General features: G+C 38.8%; 1 long non-coding RNA gene across 1 annotated transcript; it reads left to right on the top strand.

Annotated features, from left to right (window-relative positions):
* The first annotated feature begins 15846 nt into the window (after positions 1-15846).
* LOC121521943 lies at positions 15847-19346 on the top strand. The gene is made up of 4 exons (XR_005992901.1): positions 15847-15945; positions 16126-16296; positions 17233-17320; positions 19215-19346. It is a non-coding gene; the product is annotated as an uncharacterized LOC121521943 (long non-coding RNA).
* The last annotated feature ends 1643 nt before the right edge of the window (positions 19347-20989 follow it).

Genomic DNA, 20989 nt, shown 5'->3' with positions numbered 1-20989 from the left:
TTCCGCAGATCCAAACCCCCTCTTCAGACATTGAACACTTGTGGCGTGGACATCGAGGTGGTGACATTGTATAAATACTTAGGTGTACACCTGGATAATAAGTTGGACTGGTCTAAAAACGTAGACTTCATCTACAAAAAGGGGCAGAGCCACCTCTTTTGCCTGAGAAGACTCCGATCAATAGACATCAGTAAGATGCTGCAGATGTTTTATCGGTCGGTGGTGGCAAGTGTTCTGTTTTATGTTGCAGTCTGCTGGAGAGGCAGTGTAAAACACAAGGATGCAGGGCATCTGAACAAACTGATGAAAAAAGCTGGCTCTGTGGTCAGAATCAAGCTGAACTCATTGGAGGATGAGGTGGAGAGACGCACAATGAAGAAGGTGGAGGCCATTCTGAGGAACCTGGATCATCCACTTCATATCTCCCTAAATGACCAAAGAAACAATGATGGTGGACGGCTCCTATCCCTGCGCTGCAAGACAGGAAGATTTAGAAAATCTTTCATTCCATCAGCAATTAGACTTTATAATTCTACTGTAAACAGATGACAGAGACTCCAGACAATTGAATTTCCCTGCAGGGATAAATAAAGTTATTGTATTGTATTATATTGTATTATTATTATGGTTCTATTTGTTGAGCCATGTTCTGAGTCAAATATAGGTCTAAAATAATTTGCCAGTCTGCACAGTCAGTCCAGAAAGTTTATGCTGGTATCAGATCAGTACTTGGTATCGGCCGATACCCAACACCTTGGGATCAGTATAGGAAGGAAAAAATGGTATCGAAACATCCCTATCCTTCTTGTCAACAATATTAATCTAGTGTAGAAATCTGCTGTGGAATTGGCAGGATTGAAATTAATTAGTGAGCTTAAAGATGGAAAATATGATGCGTTCAGGAAACCTCAGTAAATTAGACGACTATATTCTATATGTTGTAATATGTTTAAATGTAACATAAAAATGGGAAAATTTAGTTTTTGATGTGAAACTTCAATAAATACAGTTGTGAAATATGAAGAATGTTTTTTTATTTAAAAATAAATAAATAGATGTGAAAGACTGAGTCTTTTTGACTCAAGAACCATTCAGCTTAGACCACTTCGAAGGTAAATATTTGTCCTCATTCTGTCTTTGCACCAAACTATAGAGAAGTATCAATAGTAGTATCCATAAGGACTCGGATCAATAAGGAGTATCGATAACGGTTTCAATATCAATAAAAATTAAGGATCCCCGTCCCTATCTCTAACAGCACTGTTGCACATCTCCTGTATTACCTTGTTTAACACGGATACAGAGGAGTGCTTTATTATTGTAGAGCTAACTTTGGTCAGGGACTGTAGAGCAGCTGTATCAGCTGTGTCAAATGTATGTCCTTGTGGGGACGTTTCGACAAAGTGTTTATTTTCCAGCACTGTCATTTACTCTGTCGTAAAAGAAAATTCATCTTTAGACTGCTGTTGCTGTATTTGTGGTAAAAGAACAATAACAATCCTCTTTTTTAATCCCATTATATTAAGCAATGGCTTTCTGTAACAAAAAAAAAATGATGTTCCAAGAACAGCATTTTTTTTGTCTGCAATGTCAAACCACCCACTCCTACTAGACTTATGTTGGGTTCCACAAGACCCCAGGGATCCTGCTCCCAGTGCAGCCGGCTAGTCTGCACACCCCCACCTTTCATCCGCTCTGTTGGCCAAGTCTGGCTCTGACACCTGTCCATCATTTTGAAGGGTTGTCAGCTCGCCTGGGGCTAAGATATGTTTAAATCCACCAGCGGCTCAGAGGAAAACATCCAATCTGCAGTTTAAAGAAATCCTGCTGAGGCTTCAAAGACTTTGAGCTTCACTTTTCTTCTTGTTTTTAGGATCAGAGAAAAGTCAGAGGACTTTGACAGAACAAACATGCATGGAATATCTCCTTAAATACATTTTTTAAAGATTCACTGTCTTTGAAAAATCTGTTTCATTTAAACCAAACTCATCTGAAAGCACATCCTGCTACAACAGACAACAACTGACAAGAGACAGGACCCTCAAGATAGAAAAAATACATCTTCAAACAAGCAAATCTTTGTCTGCTGACTCCTCCAGGTGTTTCTCCATTACCACAGAGCCCACAGGCTAGGGTTCCCAACCGTCCCCTAAAATACGGAATCATCCCGTAAGCTCTTTGACAGTTAAATGCGGCGTCCTGTTTTGAGTCAACACAGGGCGCAATTTGTTCATTATTTTCACTTTAACACCCTACTCTGATTGGTTAATACCCGTTGCATTTGTCAGCTAAAAAATATAGCCAATCAAATGCAGGATAAGCGGGAGAATTAAATAGCAGCGGTGAGAGTGAGTACATAAGCCAATGCAGTACGTGCTTTCTGGTGTTTTCAAAATAACAAGAGAATCTGAATTTCCAACCAGGTGGTTAAACTGAAAGCACACCTTCTCTATATGCTGACTGTCTGCTGGCAGCACAGGTCAGATAGCTGGCTGCTTTCTCACTGATGGAAAACTTGGACCACCTTTTTTTAAGTTTAGTTTTTGTTAGATGCTGTGTAATATGGCAAAAGTATGATAATTTTCTCAAAAATTACCTGATTAAAATCAGAGGTTGTAAAAACATTTTAAATAGTACCAGTAGGCCTACATAAAAAGAGTAGTAATAGTGGACATGGCACTGGCCTGTGGTGGCTGTGGACCAGAGGGGTGTGGGGCGTCCCTTATTTTTATGCACACATGTTGGCTCTGGCAGATTAGTATAGAATTAGCATCATAAAGTGTCACCATAAAAAAGAGAGTTTTGCTCGATAGTACGGATAACAGGTGAAATTCACACAGCTCTAGAACTGCTAGTCCACTTACGTTTTAATCTAAATTTTTATTGCACAATATCAGGTTTCCTTTCAGTTTCCATATTTTTTACAAAAATCTGCCTGTCTCCCTATGAACAGTAGTGGGGAAGGGCTGTGGCACCCTCTTTTACCACACACCACCAGTCTGATCTCCACCCAGCTGCAGCAGACTGAAACCATTAAAAGGCCCTGGTACAGACCAGCCCTAACCTTTAGAGCTAACACTAACCAAATGTTAACATGAAGACAAAATGCCAAACACAGAACAAATATAAGGAGCTATTAAAAAAATATTTGCAAATGCCTAAATGATTTACAAATGCATGCACAAATCTGCAAATGCCAGATATTGGCCTCAGTATCAGCCAGGCTGATTATCGGTTTACCCCTAGTACTCTCTGAATGGATTAATGACTTGATGGAAACCGCCTCACTCACAGAATTATTAAAAGTGGGAAGTCTGATGGAATTTGGAACATATTTCTTCTTTTCCTGATGGGCTCAGCATCTTAGCACAGCTGTAAACTGTGATGATGGGGTCACTTTTTAGTGTTTTGTTTTTGATTCTGTTTTATTTGTCTGCCCTTACTTTTTCATCATTATTTCAGGCATGTGAATCAGGAACTTGATGCAAAATATTTTTGAGTCATTCAACTGTGTGTAAAGTAAGGCTGACAATTCGGGGAAATAATCTGTGATTTTTTTTTCCAATATTGTGATTGGGATTTAATATGCAATATTTTTTAGTTTCTTATCTCATGTACTTTTCAACAAACACAAGCAATAAAACATTCTACATTATAATCAACATAATAATAGAACGATTAAACTGGGGCTGACTGATTTAGAATAAATATCTAATTGCAGTTATCTTTGACTCATATTGCAAATTGGATGTGAATTGATGAATGGGAATCATTATTTTAAGTCACTCTCATTTTAATCAAGAAAAACATACAAAAAATAATATCTGCAGCAAAAAAATGTATTAAACTGGTATTTCAACATATTTCAGGTCAAAGAAATATTGCACCTTCAGTAATCTGAAAACTATAGAAGGACATTTTGCTACTTCATCTAAATTTTGATTAAAGGCAGCATTAATGAGAGATACAAAAACAATAAAAACTTGAAACATGTCTGATTTTTGATGAGTATAAAAGGTTTCAAGAATGTGACATTTATTAAGTCATTTTCAATCTTTATTGTGCGATCAACATAGAAATCCTAATTCATTCTCGCCCATGTCCAACACAGCCTCTGAGGGTCTGACATCTCCTTAACCATCTTTCAGCAATTCATCCACTAACATCCAGTTTTCTCCAGAAAACTTCACAGCTGACCAAACCATCTACTCCACTTCTACCATCCTCACTGTTCAGCTTCTGGGACCAAATCTCAGCATCCAAGCTGCAAAGAGAGTCTAAACCTTGTGCCTATGCCCTGCCTCTCTATCTGTAAAGGGTGCTGATTGATCAAAATGTCCATACAGATGTTACTGAGTGTGTTTTAGCTATTATTATTAAATCATCACAGATAGATCCGTTTCTACAGTCACACAGATGCTGTGATGATTTCAGCCACAAATTAGCAGTTAGCGAAACAAACACTTTGCATAAAATCAGAGAGAGGCCCTCACAGATCTGCAGAGCGCACTCTGGATTTCAGAGTGAGCCAAAGTGCTCTTTGAACGGCTCATTCTCACCTTTAATTGAATTAGAAGTGTGGTAGAAGTGTGTAATTACTGCAGATAAAAGAGATGCCACTGGCCACCCAAACACAAATCCAATCAAAAGCTCAGCCAGAGGTTTTCCAACACCGCAGCTCTAATCAAAGACATCTTATTAAACAGGATAATCTGAGCAGTCAGACTGAGATCTGAAATATTCACAGCCAGCCGGTGAGGAGATTTCTGGAGCTAGGAGCGCTGCAGACAACAAGGCTGTGACTCTGCTGGGTGACCGATCACATGTCAACAGCTACAATAAACCAGGGAAGACTAATTACATCTTATACAACCAGTGCAGAATTATAATGTGTCACTAAACAGACATTAAATTAAAGACATTAAATGTGTTATGAAAGAAAATGATACTTAAAGCTGCCACTGGGAGATTTATCTTACTAGCTTAGTCCACAACATAGCAGAAGAAGCAAATCCACCGATCCACCATTGCATTCTTTCACACGATGTCACCTCCAGTTCTGACTTCTGAGGTGAGTATCAGTCCTGGCCACATCATTTCTACATATTAGTGTCTTGCTCATAGACTGTAGGAAGGGTTGGACAAAGCCTGTGTGACATCAGCTGTCTGCTTACAAGAGGCGGACTCAAACAGCTCTTGAAGCCAATCTGCGGCAAGCTCCATATTGAATTCGCAGTCTCAACCTAACTTTGGATCGACCTAACGGCCTGCCCACTAAGCTCAACTTCCTGTCAGCTAGCTAGCTAGCATTCTGGTTGACAGAAACTTAGCTTCTGCCTGTGAAGTTATCTGTCAATAAAATGAGATGCACCAATCAGTCCACAGTGAGGTTTCTTCTAAATATAATCTAAACGATTGTGGTACAAAAAGATTCACCCCGGTACAGTGAGAGCACATGAAGACACTAGCTAATGAGACACATTTGGTTTCTTGAACCAGGCTGTACACCAGTTTATTTGTAGTGTAAAAATTGGCTGTTTAACAGGTGTCCAGACGGGACTTCCAGTGTTCCTGCAGCCAGCCTCAAGTGGACACTCATATTGCCATTTATTGCACTTCCACATTGGCTTTATTTTTCAGGACCGGAGGTTGCCGCTTGATCTTGCTCTGTCATACTGCTGCCTACCGTTGCCAGCCAGTACTACCTCACACACAAAGAGCAACACTCTTATTATTTTTGATGTAATGACTGTCCTGGGAAGATCTACCTGCTCTCTCTGCTGTGCTGGAGTTACTAACACCCAGGTGCACCACCAGCCGTAATCCTGTACACACTGTGCATACATTTTTTTGCCAGTATATTACAAAATTTTAATGAAAATCAAACCGTGACAACAGCTGATGGTAGTTTAATTTGCAACAATATGACTGGTACAGTGTAACTTGTATTGGTAACAGGTCATTTTTACAAAACATTTCTGGCACTGAACTATCAAGTTAGCAATGTGAGATTGAGTTATATTCAGACTTCTATCCAAACATTAACTCTGTGCTGAAGGTTCTTTTGATGATGCCTGAATCCACTACTGAGTGCTCCTTCAGCTGCTGACGTCAGCTTAAAAACATCTACAGAGTACGACCACAGACAAATGTCTGAATACTGAATAATGGCAATGTGGTTCCATGAGAAAAGGTGGTCTTTATTTATAGCCTTGTTAACTGCAAACATAACAGAAAGACAGTCATGTTTAAGAACCGGCATCTAGTGCTTCTTTGCAGACTGTCTAATACAACTGAGCTTCCTTCCTGCTAAACCAAGAGAGCAGCATCAGTTGGTAACAAAACAGCGTGACTACTGACACCTACTGGCCAAAACCAACATCGCCCAGCAACTTAAGCAGGTGAGTTTATCCTGTTTAAGGTAACAAAGAGCATCTAAATAAATGGAATTTTAGCAGAAAAATAGGGGGGGGGGGAGGGCAATATAATAACACAGAATCTCATGAACAACAGCCCTGGGCATTGTCCTAATGTGATTTGTTTTCTTTTCCTCAGTGTCAAGGTTTTTTTTATTATTATTCTATATTTCTTCATTTTTTATTTTTTATGTCAGATTTTAATGTCATGTTTGCTCCCTGTGAAGGTCTTTTTTTTGTTTTAGCTTTGTATACTTTGTATTACTTTTGTATTAATGTTACTCTGTTGATAAATATCCTCTCCCATTACCTTTGAATATTTTTGGATTGGAAAAATATGTAAGCTAAAATAAAAAAGCCTAGCTGTTCTTACCATAAATAGCCCTCTATACCCACGGATTATCTGAGGGAAAAATAGTAGTTTGTTCCAGAGTGTCTACCTTTTGGTCCGGCCTGTATAAAGGCACTCACAGTATTTTCCTTGGCAGTCTTCTGGGAGTCTCTTGACTTTGGGAGTCATCACACTTTGACCTAGAAGCAGGTCTTGAAAAGTCACTGTGAGCCCCATAAAGGCATTTTTGTATCATACACTAGGAAGAGATTCAAATTAAACTGGTTTAGCTTGAGGACAGAATGAAAGCCTGAGAAGGTCTGGGATTTACAGTGATTCTCTGGGATATAAACAGTCAGGAAACAAGGTCATTTACAGAGTTTAAGAAACAGTGAATACTTCTCTATAACAGATTAAGTTCATGATGATATTCTACCTTTTAACTCCATATGTGCTAACTCACCACAGAACCATGCAGCCTGAGTTTAACTCACTGACCAAGCTGTTGTTTTTGTTGTGTTTGACTCAAATTGGATCCCAAAAGCAGAGGTGGAGGCAGGCAGATTTCTCAAACAAAAGTTTATTAACGAACAAAAGTAAAGCAGGCTGTGGAGGCAGGGTTCCGGCCAAGGCAAAAATCTTTGAAGCTGCAGCAACAATGAGGCACACTGGAGAACCTGAGCACAGGAGATGAAACACAAGTAAGAAAACATCCAAAAGGTTCAAAAATTCTCATGAACACTGGGGAAACAGAATATGCAGACCTCTACCATACAAGACAGAATTCTCTGGCAGCGTAGTAGAGTTCAGACCAGAGGCCTGTACGACGAAGCTGTGTTTTCTCTTATCGAGATAACTTCAGGAATAACCCTGGATTTTCTGTACGTCGACACTGGTTCACTTCTTACTGGGATAAATCACCGTGGTAACTTATGCTGAACGGCTGACCTGCTCCGGAGCAGGTTATGTTCCGGATACGAGATTAGGGAATATAAAAGCCCCGCCTCCTGACCAATCAGTTCTCTTGGAAAATGGCCTGCCCATTCTTAGAAGATCCTGGTTGGTGCACAGAAGAGCGCTTAGGAGAGAAAGAATATTTAGGGATAGATGCAATCCTTTCAATTTACCTGATGACATCCTATACAAAAGGTATAGATCAGTGATACTCAACCTGTGGCTCTGGAGCCACATGTGGCTCTTTTGTGATGATTTGTGTCTCTCATATATCTTATTTTCAAATATTATTCCCCCCTGAAAACCATAAAAAAGAGAAACTTTGTCTTCCATTGTAAGTCACATTCATCTGTTTGTTTTTATCCATCCATCCATCCATCCATTTTCTATACCCCTTATTCTGTTCCGGGTCGGGGGTGGGGCTGGAGCCTATCCCAGCTGTCATTGGGCGAGAGGCAGGGTACAACCTGGACTGGTCACCAGTCAATCGCAGGGCTGACATACAGAGACAGACAACCAGGCACACTCACATTCACACCTACGGCCAATTTAGAGTGATCAGTTAACTTAATAAGCATACTTTTGGTGGTGGGAGGAAGCCGGAGAACCCGGAGAGAACCCATGCGTGCACAGGGAGAACATGCAAACTCCGCACAGAAAGGCCCTGACCGGGATGCGAACCAGCAACCTTCTTGCTGTGTTTTCACTCATTTTAGCTGCATTTTGCCATTAAATGCCATTTATTCCCCCATATTTGCCACTTTTTGCCCATTTCCCCCATCTTTTCTGCTGCTTTTTTCCTGTTTTAGTCACTTTTCACTAATTTTGGCAATGTTGTTGCCTCTTTTTGATCATTTTTGCCACATTTATCTCATGTCTTTGTCACTTCTCACACATTGTTGCCAATTTTGCCCTTTTTTCCTGCCCTTTTACTGATTTTTGCCACCTTTAACTTATTTTAATTGATACTTTTCACCACTTAGATAGTGGCTCTTGCAAATGTTTTTTTTTTTTTTTTTTTTTTTTAGTAATTTTTATAGAAAAAAACTTTCACAGCCTCAACATTCAGGTAGTTCACATAATACAGAAACATTTGCAATCCACATACATTTCACATTCATTCAACTAACTGAATGTGAAATGTTTGCAATCCACAAACATTTCACATTCAGTTAGTTGATTATCAGTGTCTTGTCTTAATTTCCATAATTTATATCATAATCATTTTAAATCATAATTAAATAGTCCACGTATACAAAGAGGCCCACACAACACTGTTGTCACAGTTGAACTTTATTCAAGTCTTTTCAGGTGCATATTGACTAATTTGAACCCCAAATGCTTCTGCAGATGACATGTGACCATCGAATGATAGTCACCAGCCTTGTGGCTCAGTGGTCAGGGTCCGTTCATGACTCCCGGATCTTCAGGGAGTCAGCACTGTCGCAGAAACTTGAGCAGGGTATGACAACTATTCATTTAATATTTTAATCCTGTTCATAAACTGTATTTTGTGGTACCAATCAAGGTGAGGAATTAATATTACAACACAAAATTGGCTGTGGAAGCTCTGCCCCAAACATCTGTGTAATAAAGTGAAACTGAGTGATCAGAGTGCTGTCCGTTTTATTGACCGAGGAATTAATATTGTATAATCTGACAAACTTAGGCATTAACAGAGTCGGCAATTTCCTGCCAGCATTCCTTCCTGGCTTTTGCTGTGGCAACAAGTGTTGCTTCTGGCCTGGATGATTTTTTTTAAGAATGGTTGTCTGTTCCTCCATTGAGAAATACGCTGCTCTGCATTTCTCCATGTTTGCGATTGGTCAGACACTGCAAACACCACCCTTTTTATGTGAGCGCACACTGATCCAGATTGGAAAACCCTGGCGGCAATTATCGAGTTGATAACCAGCTTAACAAGGCTGAGATATCTCTCTGTTAGCTGGATTGAATTATCAAGACATCAGCAATCCGGATCAGCTGCTTTTTGTTACCTTAAACAGGATAAACTCACTTGCTTAAGTTTAAAGTGCCTGCTGGGCGATGTTGGTTTTGGCCAGTAGGTGTCAGCAGTCACACTGTTTTGTTACCAACTGATGCTGCTCTCTTGGTTTAGCAGGAAGGAAGCTCAGTTGTATTAGACAGTCTGCAAAGAAGCACTAGATGCCGGTTCTTAAACATGACTGTCTTTCTGTTATGTTTGCAGTTAACAAGGCTATAAATAAAGACCACCTTTTCTCATGGAACCACATTGCCATTATTCAGTGTACATAACACAAGCAGCACTGAACAAGCTCTCACACCCTGGTACGTGTGGGGATGTGTCACAATCATGGGTGTTAGCAGTGGTGCCACCGGGATGACAATTCAACATACACACAATAACCATTATAGTGTGTGAATGACACCTCTAGGTTCCCATGCACACTTACAAGAGCACACCTGCAAACACACGCAGAGAAAGAGAGAGACTAACGCTGCAGGAACTGCACCAAAACTCAGACTAACCACACACAGCCAGAAAGCTGCTTCTGAAAACAACAGACAACTTTAGAGCAGCAAAGAGAAGAGCAGAGATCTAGAAGAGAAATGGCCTCAGTTATTAAAAAAAAAACTTAGCTGTAAATATAAGTAATGAAAAGCCAGAAGATGGAAAAAACTATTTCCTACCTAAAATAAGTTAATCCGTCATCTCTCTGTTGCATCAAACTCTCAAAGATTGGCCTTCATATTTTTATCAATATCCTCATGAATGTTCATCAGTTCATCAGTCCACTCAGACATTTGTCTGTGGTCGTACTCTGTAGATGTTTTTAAGCTGACGTCAGCAGCTGAAGGAGCACTCAGTAGTGGATTCAGGCATCATCAAAAGAACCTTCAGCACAGAGTTAATGTTTGGATAGAAGTCTGAATATAACTCAATCTCACATTGCTAACTTGATAGTTCAGCGCCAGAAATGTTTTGTAAAAATGACCTGTTACCACTACAAGTTACGCTGCACCAGTCATATTGTTGCAAATTAAACTACCATCAGCTGTTGTCACAGTTTGATTTTCATTAAAAAATTTGTAATATACTGGCAAAAAAATGTATGCACAGTGCGTACAGTATTACAGCTGGTGGTGCACCTGGGTGTTAGTAACTCCAGCACAGCAGAGAGAGCAGGTAGATCTTCCCAGGACAGTCATTACATCAAAAATAATAAGAGTGTTGCTCTTTGTGTGTGAGGTAGTACTGGCTGGCAACGGTAGGCAGCAGTATGACAGAGCAAGATCAAGCAGCAACCTCCGGTCCTGAAAAAAATAAAGCCAATGTGGAAATGCAAAAAATTACAATACAACGAGTGTCCACTCGTAGCTAGCTGACAGGAAGTTGAGCTTAGTGGGCAGGCCGTTAGGTCGATCCAAAGTTAGGTTGAGATTGCAATTTCAATATGGTGCCCACCGCGGATTGGCTTCAAGAGCTGTTTCAACTGTGACAACAGTGCTGTGTGGGCCTCTTTGTATATGTGGACTGTTTAATTATGATTTAAAATGATTTTGATATAAAGTTATGGAAATTGAGACAGGACATTGATAATCAACAAACTGAATGTAAAATGACTGTGCATTGCAAAGTTTTCTTTATTATGTGAACTACCTGAATGTTGAGGCTGTGAAAGTTTTTTCCATAAAAATTACTACAAAAAAAAAAAACATTTGCAAGAGCCACAATCTACGTGGTGAAAAGTGTCAATTAGAATAAGTTAAAGGTGGCAAAAAAGGTCAAAAAGTGGCAAACACTGGGAGAAAAGTGGCGAAAAAGGGCAGAATTTGGCAACAATGTATGAGAAGTGACAAAGACATGAGATAAATGTGGCAAAAATAATCAAAAAAAGGGCAACAACGTTGCCGAAATTAGTGAAAGTGACTAAAACGGGAAAAAAGCAGCAGAAAAGATGGGGGAAATGGGCAAAAAGTGGCAAATATGGGGGAATAAATGGCATTTAATGGCAAAATGCGGCTTAAATGAGTGAAAAGTGGATGGGAAAAAAAAACACCAAAAAGAGCAAACATTTGCAAAAAGTAGGATGAAATAGGCAAAAACTAGTGAAAAATTGGCAACAACAGGATGAAAGTGGCAAAAAGAAGTGTCCAAAATGGGCTTAAAGCAGGAAAAATAGATTACAAGTGGCAAAAAGGGGGGAAATTGGTTGACAATTAAAGCAAACTTTATAATTGTGGGAAATAAACAGATGAATGTGACTTACAATGGATAATTTCTGAAGACAGAGTTTCTCTTTTTTATGGTTTTTGGGGGGAATAATATTTGAAAATAAGACATAAGAGAGACACAAATCATCACAAAAGAGCCACATGTGGCTCCAGAGCCACTGGTTGAGTATCACTGATCTATACCTTTTGTATAGAATGTCATCGGGTAAATCAAAAGGTTTGCATCTATCCCTAAATATTCTTTCTCTCCTAACCGCTCTTCTGTGCACCAACCAGGATCTTCTAAGAATGGGCAGGCCATTTTCCAAGAGAACTGATCGGTTAGGGGGCGGGGCTTTTATACTCGCTGATCTTGTATCCAGAACATAACCTGCTCCGGAGCAGGTCAGCCGTTCAGCATAAGTTACCACAGTGATTTATCCCAGTAAGAAGTGAACCAGTGTCGTCGTACAGAAAATCCAGGGTTAATCCTGAAGTTATCTCAATAAGAGAAAATCCAGCTTTGTCGTACAGGCCTCTGCTTTTGGGTTCAGAACCACCGACATAGCCGACTGTTCTGTATATATACAGTTGAAACCAGAAGTTTACATACACTATATAAAAAGGCACATAAACTTTTTTTTCTCACCGTCTAACATTAAATCAGATTAAACTTTTCCTGTTTTTGGTCAATTAGGATTACCAAAATTATTTCTATTTGCTAAATGCCAGAATAATAAGAAAATGATTTTTTTAGACATTTTTTTATTATTTTCTTGAGAGTCAGAAGTTTACATACACGAAGATTACTATGCCTTTAAACAATTCGGGAAAGCCCAGATGATGATGTCATGTCTTTGGAAGCCTCTGATAGGTTTATTGACAACATCTGAGTTAATTAGAGGCACACCTGTGGATGTATTTTAAGGCACACCTGAAACATACTGCTTCTTTGTGTAACATCATGGGAAAATCAAAAGAAATCAGCCAAGATATCAGGAAGAGAATTGCGGACTTGCACAAGTCTGGTTCATCCTTGGGTGCAATTTCCAGATGCCTGAAAGTGCCACGTTCATCTGTTCAAACAATTATACACAAGTATAAACACCATGGGAATGTCCAGCCATCATACCGCTCAGGAAGGAGACGGGTTCTGTGTCCCAGAGATGAACGTGCTTTGGTCCGAAAAGTGCATCTCAACCCAAGAACAAAAGCAAAAGACCTTGTGAAGATGCTGGCTGAAGCTGGTAAGAGTGTGTCATTATCAACAGTCAAACGAGTCCTGTACCAACATGGGCTGAAAGGCCTCTCTCCCAGGAAGAAGCCATTACTCCAAAAGAAACATCAAAAAGCCAGATTACAGTTTGCAAATGCACACAGGGACAAAGACCTTAATTTTTGGAGACATGTTCTGTGGTCTGACGAATCTAAAATTGAACTTTTTGGCCATAATGACCATCGTTACATTTGGAGTAAAAGGGGGGAAGCTTGCAGGCCTGAGAACACCATCCCAACTGTGAAACATGGGGGTGGCAGCATCATATTGTGGGGTTGTTTTGCTGCAGGAGGGACTGGTGCACTTCAAAAAATAGATGGCATCATGAGGAAAGAACATTATGTGGAAATACTGAAGCAAAATCTCAAGACATCAGCCAGGAAGTTAAAGCTTGGGCGTAAATGGGTTTTCCAAATGGACAATGACCCTAAGCATACTGCCAAACAAAGTGGCTTGAGGATAATGAAGTCAATGTTTTGGAGTGGCCATCACAAAGCCCTGATCTCAATCCCATTGAAAATTTATGGGCAGAGCTGAAAAGGCATGTGCGAGCAAGGCGGCCTAAAAACTTTGCTCAGTTACACCAGTTCTGCCAGGAGGAATGGGCCAAAATTCCTGCAAACTATTGTGAGAAGCTTGTGGAAGCATATCCAAAACGTTTGACCCAATTCATACAGTTTAAAGGCAATGCTACCAAATACTAATCAAATGTATGTAAACTTCTGACTCTCAAGAAAATAATAAAAAATTGTCTAAAAAATGATCTCTCTCATTATTCTGGCATTTAGCAAATAGAAATAATTTTGGTAATCCTAATTGACCAAAAACAGGAAAAGTTTAATCTGATTTAATGTTAGACGGTGAGAAAAAAAAGTTTATGTGCCTTTTTATATAGTGTATGTAAACTTCTGGTTTCAACTGTATATATTCTCATGAAGGAAACATGGTTAATTTCTAGTGAAGGGGAAATTAAAAGTTTAGAATCAGATTCAGAACTTTAAAAAACATAAAAGTGTAAATGAAATATATTTATTCTTTTGCTAGATGGCTGTTCAGCCTGAATCTGGATTTCTCAAGGCTTCATTGAGGTTGTAAAGATACACCGATATGGATCAGTTAACCAATCTTAAGGTCAAAGGTCCGAGTGCATCGGTCCGTGGAGCCATGGATCGGTAAACTTATAGCATTAAACAACCCAGTCTCACAAAAATACGTGAAATACTCACAAAGTTTAATCTATTGAGTCGTGTCCATGGACACGAATTTCTGCTTTTTCTCGTGTTGTGCAGCACGAAACTAAATCCCATTCATTTGAATAGGCAGCATCTTTCGTGCTGACATCACGTTTTCTTCAAGAGCAGGAAAGAAGCTATATTGGGTTTTTAATCTGCTCATAAAGCGTAATAACTTGGTATGTATTAACGATAATTCATCGGGTTGCTTTTGTTTTTAATTTTGCTTTCATTACGTCATCATACGATCGTACATTGTTATGATTTCAGAATTTATAATCGTTTTTTTAACATGTCAATGGTTGTTCGTACTGTAAGATTTCATTGTAACTCTCTCCGCTTTTTTCCTGTCATCTTGTGTTATTTTTAGACTTATTTTCCAGGAAAATGGCCTGTATTTGCAATTTTTAGCTTCCCTTTAAACTGTAACTACGGTAATCATCACCTCCCATAATTCTCAGCGAGTGTTACGATGAGAACGGAGCACAGAGGTCTGCTTCTCTGTCAGCTTCCTGTCTCTGCAGGGCGTAGGTATCATGGTTGTTATGATTCTGCATGTTATTTTAAATGTTTACATGAACGCCTTTCTGTGCTTCACTAGCGTGGTTTAAGTACCAGGGCAGTAGAAAAAAGTCAGGCTAATGAGATCACTATTATCATCCGAAAGAGTAAAAAGAGTATATGCATGGCCATTTTTCTATCAATACAAGCTAAGAAACTCTGTTGATACAGACTGAGTGTAAAGTGGAGTATTACTAATGACCATGAATACTGTCCATTAGTTTTTCACTAATTAAACATTTAAATGTCCACTGGTCGGACCCCCATGTGTGCCCGGACACTTTATTGTGACGGACGCTGCATTTCATTTAAATGTCCTCAAATATACGTAAAACCACCACTGCAAAATCTGCATCAAGGAATTCTATTACATCATCAGTTCCTTCAGTCTGGGAATTCTTGATATCCGTAATTTTAAAATTGAGCATGAAGATGGCTGAAGAGGAGAACCTTGGAACATTTAGGCTAGAGGCAAACATCTATGCAAAAAATCTATGCAGGTGTTACAAGGTTATTAAGGACACAGATGAATAGATTCTGAGTGAATTTTTAAATTATGGTGAAAGGCTCATTTCAGCAACAGCCGTATTTGTCATACAGGGATTGGTATCTTACATAAAAGCACACCTCTTTTAAAAAATACTGGTAATGTTGATTAAGTTCTTCTTACTCCAGTCTTTAAGATTATATAAAATGACCAGTGGAGTTTCAGAGAACTAAGTGGTCATTCGTTACTTTTCCTTTATTTCTCATCAGCTAACTTATTATGCTTGCACATATAGCATTAGTCTTGATCCTTTTATAGATGTTGTACATAATACCTGTCTCTGTTGTCTTGTAGACTGTTGCCCAAAAATGTTGGTATAGATATCAATCTTTCTTACAGAAAGCTTGCCATGGGCCTTCCTCCAAGGAGTTATGTCTCAGTTTACCTGAGAGCCATGAGGTTCATAATGTATATATATCAAGGATTTGAAGGTAATTGTTAGTACAGGTCACTTTACTGTTAAAACAGTTACTGCTGCTACCTTTAACCGGTTAATAATCCAGTCCTGTGAACAATGAATACCTGTATGAAAATTTAAAGATGTTAATTTGTCTGGTGTAGATATGGTAGACTTCCTTGCTTATGACTTTTTTCTTCATTTTTATCTTTAGGGTTGTCCTGTACCTTCAGTGTTCAGATTTGTGAGTCTGAATAAAAAGCCTGCACCCCAATCAGGTCTGGTCTCCAACCATGTACGGGTGAGAAGTCTTAGACAACAAGTCTGTGTCTGTGAGGCGTCAGGTATCTGTGAAGGGGTGTGTACTGCAGTGAAAGTTGCTTTAGTAAGTCAATTTGAAGATCTCCCAGTGAAAATTTAATTTTTTCTTGTAGATGTAAAATGAACACCTGCACTGGATTACAGACTGTTCTCAGTTGTTTTACTCTCTATATTATTAGAACAATTAAATAATTCATAGAGCACATGTGATTATGAAGCGGTATGTAAAGCTGTCAATATTTTTTAAAATAACTTACTAGCGTAAACTTATATTTGGAACAGTAATGTCCTCCATGACTGCTGCTTGTTCATTTGGTTTACATATGGGGTAGTTCATATGTCAGTTTATGGATCATAACTTCCATAAGAGAAGTTTGATGGATCTTCTCTCACAGTTGGATTATTGGACTACATGCCCATAAATTAGTTTAAGCTGCAGCCTTAATTTGTTTTTATTACTCAGATTTGTACTGTTAAAGCACTGACTGAATCTATATAAAAAAAATCTTTTCACAGCACCATTAAATATTCTCATCAAATAGTAATAGTATTATTGCATTTGTTTTCTCTGCATTATAAGGGCTGCATATGAACTGTGTTTATCTTTTTAGAATTTGGTCTAAAAACAGAAAAGTTCCCTATTTGTTCACTGGCTGTTGCTTATCAAAACACTTCCATCAAATGTTTTGCTATGTTGCATCTATTGTATCTAGATTGCTTCTAACCAGAAATCAGGACAGGACACCCCACAAATTTTTGTGCCAATCCAAGCATACAGAATAATCGTACTGATTTTTGGCCACATCTCATTTACTCTGCTTGGCCTTCATTGTTCTGTGTTTTGCTGCATAATGGAAAGAAATTGGAAAGGATTATAAGAAATGGTAAATGCTAACATTTTTGCTGCTTGTTTTTGTCTGATATTGACTAGCTACACTTTACAGTGATCTAAATTTACTGTCTGAGTTTGTGAGGTTCTGAAACTTTATTTAAATTTCAGATCATCCAGCACCAGAGGTTCCTTGTGTTTGGCTCACATACAGTACGTCCAAGGAATGGAGACAGACTGAGGAAATCTCCAGACCAAGGTTTGCCCACTCCACTAAGGTGGTTTAATGTTTTATAAATGTTATATGTTTCATGTAAAAATGTCTTTGTTCCTAGTGCTGGTTGGTTTAAGTTTTCAAAATAACTGTTCTTTCACAAGAAGATCTCTCATCTCTCAGCAGAGAATCACCAATTAAGCCATTATACTGATTTATTTTAAAGTTGGTCTTGTGCTTTTATTCACAAATTACTTTTAGTGCAGAAGGCTGCCTTTCCTCTGTAATTGTTGTTGTTGTACAGCACTGGATTCAGAGCTAGACATGAAGATGTAGAAAGAGTAAAGACTATGGCCATACAAGCAACAGATCAGCATGTAATGAATGAATGAATGTAATTGAATGGATTAATGAGTTTAATATCACTATGAAGTCTTAAATGTTAACAAGATAAAGGAGTTAATAAGATTACTGTAAATGTAATTCTTATTCCTTTATGTACACTGTGAAATAAAATACCACCCTGTGAGCCTTGTGGATGAACAGGTACTTAATCGTAGCTTTGACAGTGTCTTCATCTCTTCTCCTTGCATGCTGTCTAGATCAGGTCCATGAGCAGCCTCCTAACAAGTTAGCAACTGTAAGAAGAAGAATATCTGTGAAGTATTTAAAGTCATGACAGCAGTTTGACACTGACTATAATACACACTAACCTATGCATGTACTTGGATGTCTGTTTTCTGACTTGTGCTTCAGATCAACAGTCAAGCCTGTTTCAGACTGGGAGCGTGACACGCGTGTCTTGACCGCAAAACGCGTGGATTTTCAGTTTGATTGCATGTTAACAAGTCAGGGCTTTCAGACTGCCAGCATGAGCGCCGCGGCTCGCGCGGGTGAAACGCGCAGCTCAGGCGTAGAGAGTTCAGAGATTCGAAGTCTCACCTATTTATTTCCACACACCGCGTGCAGCTGGTGACCACATTAGACAGGAAAATGATAAAGAGAGAGCAATATTTACATCGTTGTGGCAAATATGCACATACAATATGTTTACAATATGTTTCTTGATAACCCTGAGGAAGGCCACAAGTTTAAATGTGCTGTTTTATAAAGTTGTTCTCTAAAGAGCAACTATTAGTAAAACTTTCTCTCTCCACACTGTTAGAATATAATCACAGGAAAGATAAACACCGTATGAATGCTTTTCTGTTTTGTTTTGTTGTTTTTTTTTCAAAGTAAAAGCTCGCTTTAAGTATTTCTTTAGAGAAACTCCGTTCACTTGTACAGAATGCTTTTATTTTGAATAGTTCCCGACAAACTTCCTCAATACGCTAAATCAATAAGCATGTAGAGGGGTTTATTCAGGTAAAACTCGTGAGGAAGGACAGGGCTTTGGGAGCAGGAAAATGCGGCTAACACGCAGCAAACTCGCGCCCTGTGTGCTGCACTGGCAGGAGATGTAGCTGACGCGTGGCACACGCAAGCAGCAAAACACGCTCCCAGTCTGAAACGGGCGTTAGACTGTCAGAGCTGATACTGTTTATGAAAGAGCACCATGCAGATGCAACCCCACCTCAGGGTCTTCCTTAAGAAATAAGATGATTTATTATGATGTAATCCCTCTCAGCCGGTGCACTCCTGCCTTGATGAGACTGTAAGAACAGTCTTACATCATAGTGATGCTGTAGTGACAATAGTTAACTATCGCTGCACTAATCACTAAATGAAGCCCAGTGGAAGTTCAAGCAGGGGACTGTTTCACATTTATTTATGAAGTTACTGCTTATTCATGTCTCTACCTCTTTTTACCTTTCCCTTCCTGCTATGGTGATCAGCTGATTATGGGCATTGACTTTTAAGTAAACATGTCAGATTTTACCACAACTTCATTTGCCTAATGGTGCTGATTTTGTATTTTAAATTCTCTTCTCTTCTGCAGATATTTGAAGTCAAAGCTGTAACTCTCCTACACCCCAGCCATCTCAATTCCATTTCATCAACATCAGGTTCAGCTCATCACAAGTCCTCTGCTCATCTCATCCTGTATCCCTCACCACCACCACCTATGTCCAGACTCTGCCCTGCTGTTGACTTCACTATCCCTTTGATTCCATGAAGACATCACAATTGAGTTTTATCTCTACAGACATTGCACTGACTGATCGAACGATTGTTCGATCAGTCTCGTCAGTCATGAAAAGTGTGATGGACCACTTCCCTTCGTAGCAAGCACTCTACTGCAGATGGCACAAGACAGCTGGATAGAATAGCTGCTCTCATCCAGCTCCTCGAACAGGTGGAAAAAGGGCTAGATACTGCTACATAAATGTTTACCACCCACCAGATGTTGATCCCCTTCAAAGTGACATCACCTTGGACAGTCCCTGCCTATCTCAGCCCCTAGGACTCACACTTATATGATGATGATCATCATCATCATCATCTGACTGACTGAACTTAACCATTTATTGGGTCAGATTTGCCATTTTGCTGTTAGAGTGATGGTGGTGTATTTTTTACAAACTGTGCCTGGGACCCTTTATAAAAAGCTAAAACCTACAACAGTGACAAAATTATAAGATGACATACTAAGAGATATGAAAAATAACAAGGATGAAAGTCTATTTTTTCCCCGTTTTATAAATTTACAATACACCATTTCTGTACCTTAGTTCTTCGTATAAATCATGTCTCTTTGTCAAACTGATCCTTTATTCCAAGTTACAGGACCCATAGCTGTGAGACTTGTGTTGTGAAATATTAAAATGCATAATGCTCTTTATTTTTGTCCTGCAGGACATATTCAGTCTGCCAGTAACATCTCAGGATTACTCCTTTTTTGTAATTTAATGGTGTTGCTGATAGTTTCATTTACACACACAAAAAACTGTATTTTGACTGCTCTTTCTGTATAATAAAGTGTTTCTATAGATGTATTGTTGCTGTTATATTTTTTAATCTTAGAACTTATAATCCAACTAACTAAGGTGCCATTGGATCAATGCTTAATACTTTATTGGAGGTGTTTTACATTATAAAGAAGTAAAAATTGAAGAGAACTATCCTGAAATTGTTTTATGGAACAGCTAACGACATCTAAGTTTATTTAAATTAGTTATAAAGCAAATTACTTTAGATATAACAATTTACCCATTAATACTTCAAATCAATGTGATCAACTGAGGCATTTCTGGCAATTAAGACATGCTTGCCCATTTTTCAGTAGATTTCTACATGGATTACCCCTCTATCATCAGCGTATTATTAGAATCTCAACATATTTGCATCTTGTTTTATCAGAAATATGTTAATCAACAAAGCAATCCTTTCTTTACATGCTGCTTCTAAATAGCCTGTAACTACAACTTCGGCTGTAACAAATATTCTATAGATCAAGTAAATATGTGAAAAATTATGTTTGATATGATAAAACAAGAAGAGCTAGCAAACAAACAGCAATTTGAGAATAACAGCCAAAATATGTGAAATAAGACTAAACCTTTAGTTTCAAAGGTTTTTAGTCAGTAATATGTTATTTCGGCAGTAGTAATGTTTACATAAAGTAAGCAGAAATACGTTTTTATGAGCCTATTTATGGATGTGGTTTGCAAAAATGGCGGAACCCCCCGTCCCCCCCAGCACCACCCAAACGGCCATTTTTAGATAAAATGGCAAAATCTCAGACAAACGGTGATATCAGGACTTTAGAGTGAA

The sequence above is a fragment of the Cheilinus undulatus genome, linkage group 14 (genome assembly GCF_018320785.1).
Source record: "Cheilinus undulatus linkage group 14, ASM1832078v1, whole genome shotgun sequence".
NCBI classification, from domain to species: domain Eukaryota; kingdom Metazoa; phylum Chordata; class Actinopteri; order Labriformes; family Labridae; genus Cheilinus; species Cheilinus undulatus.
This window is presented reverse-complemented; position numbering and strand designations above follow the sequence as displayed.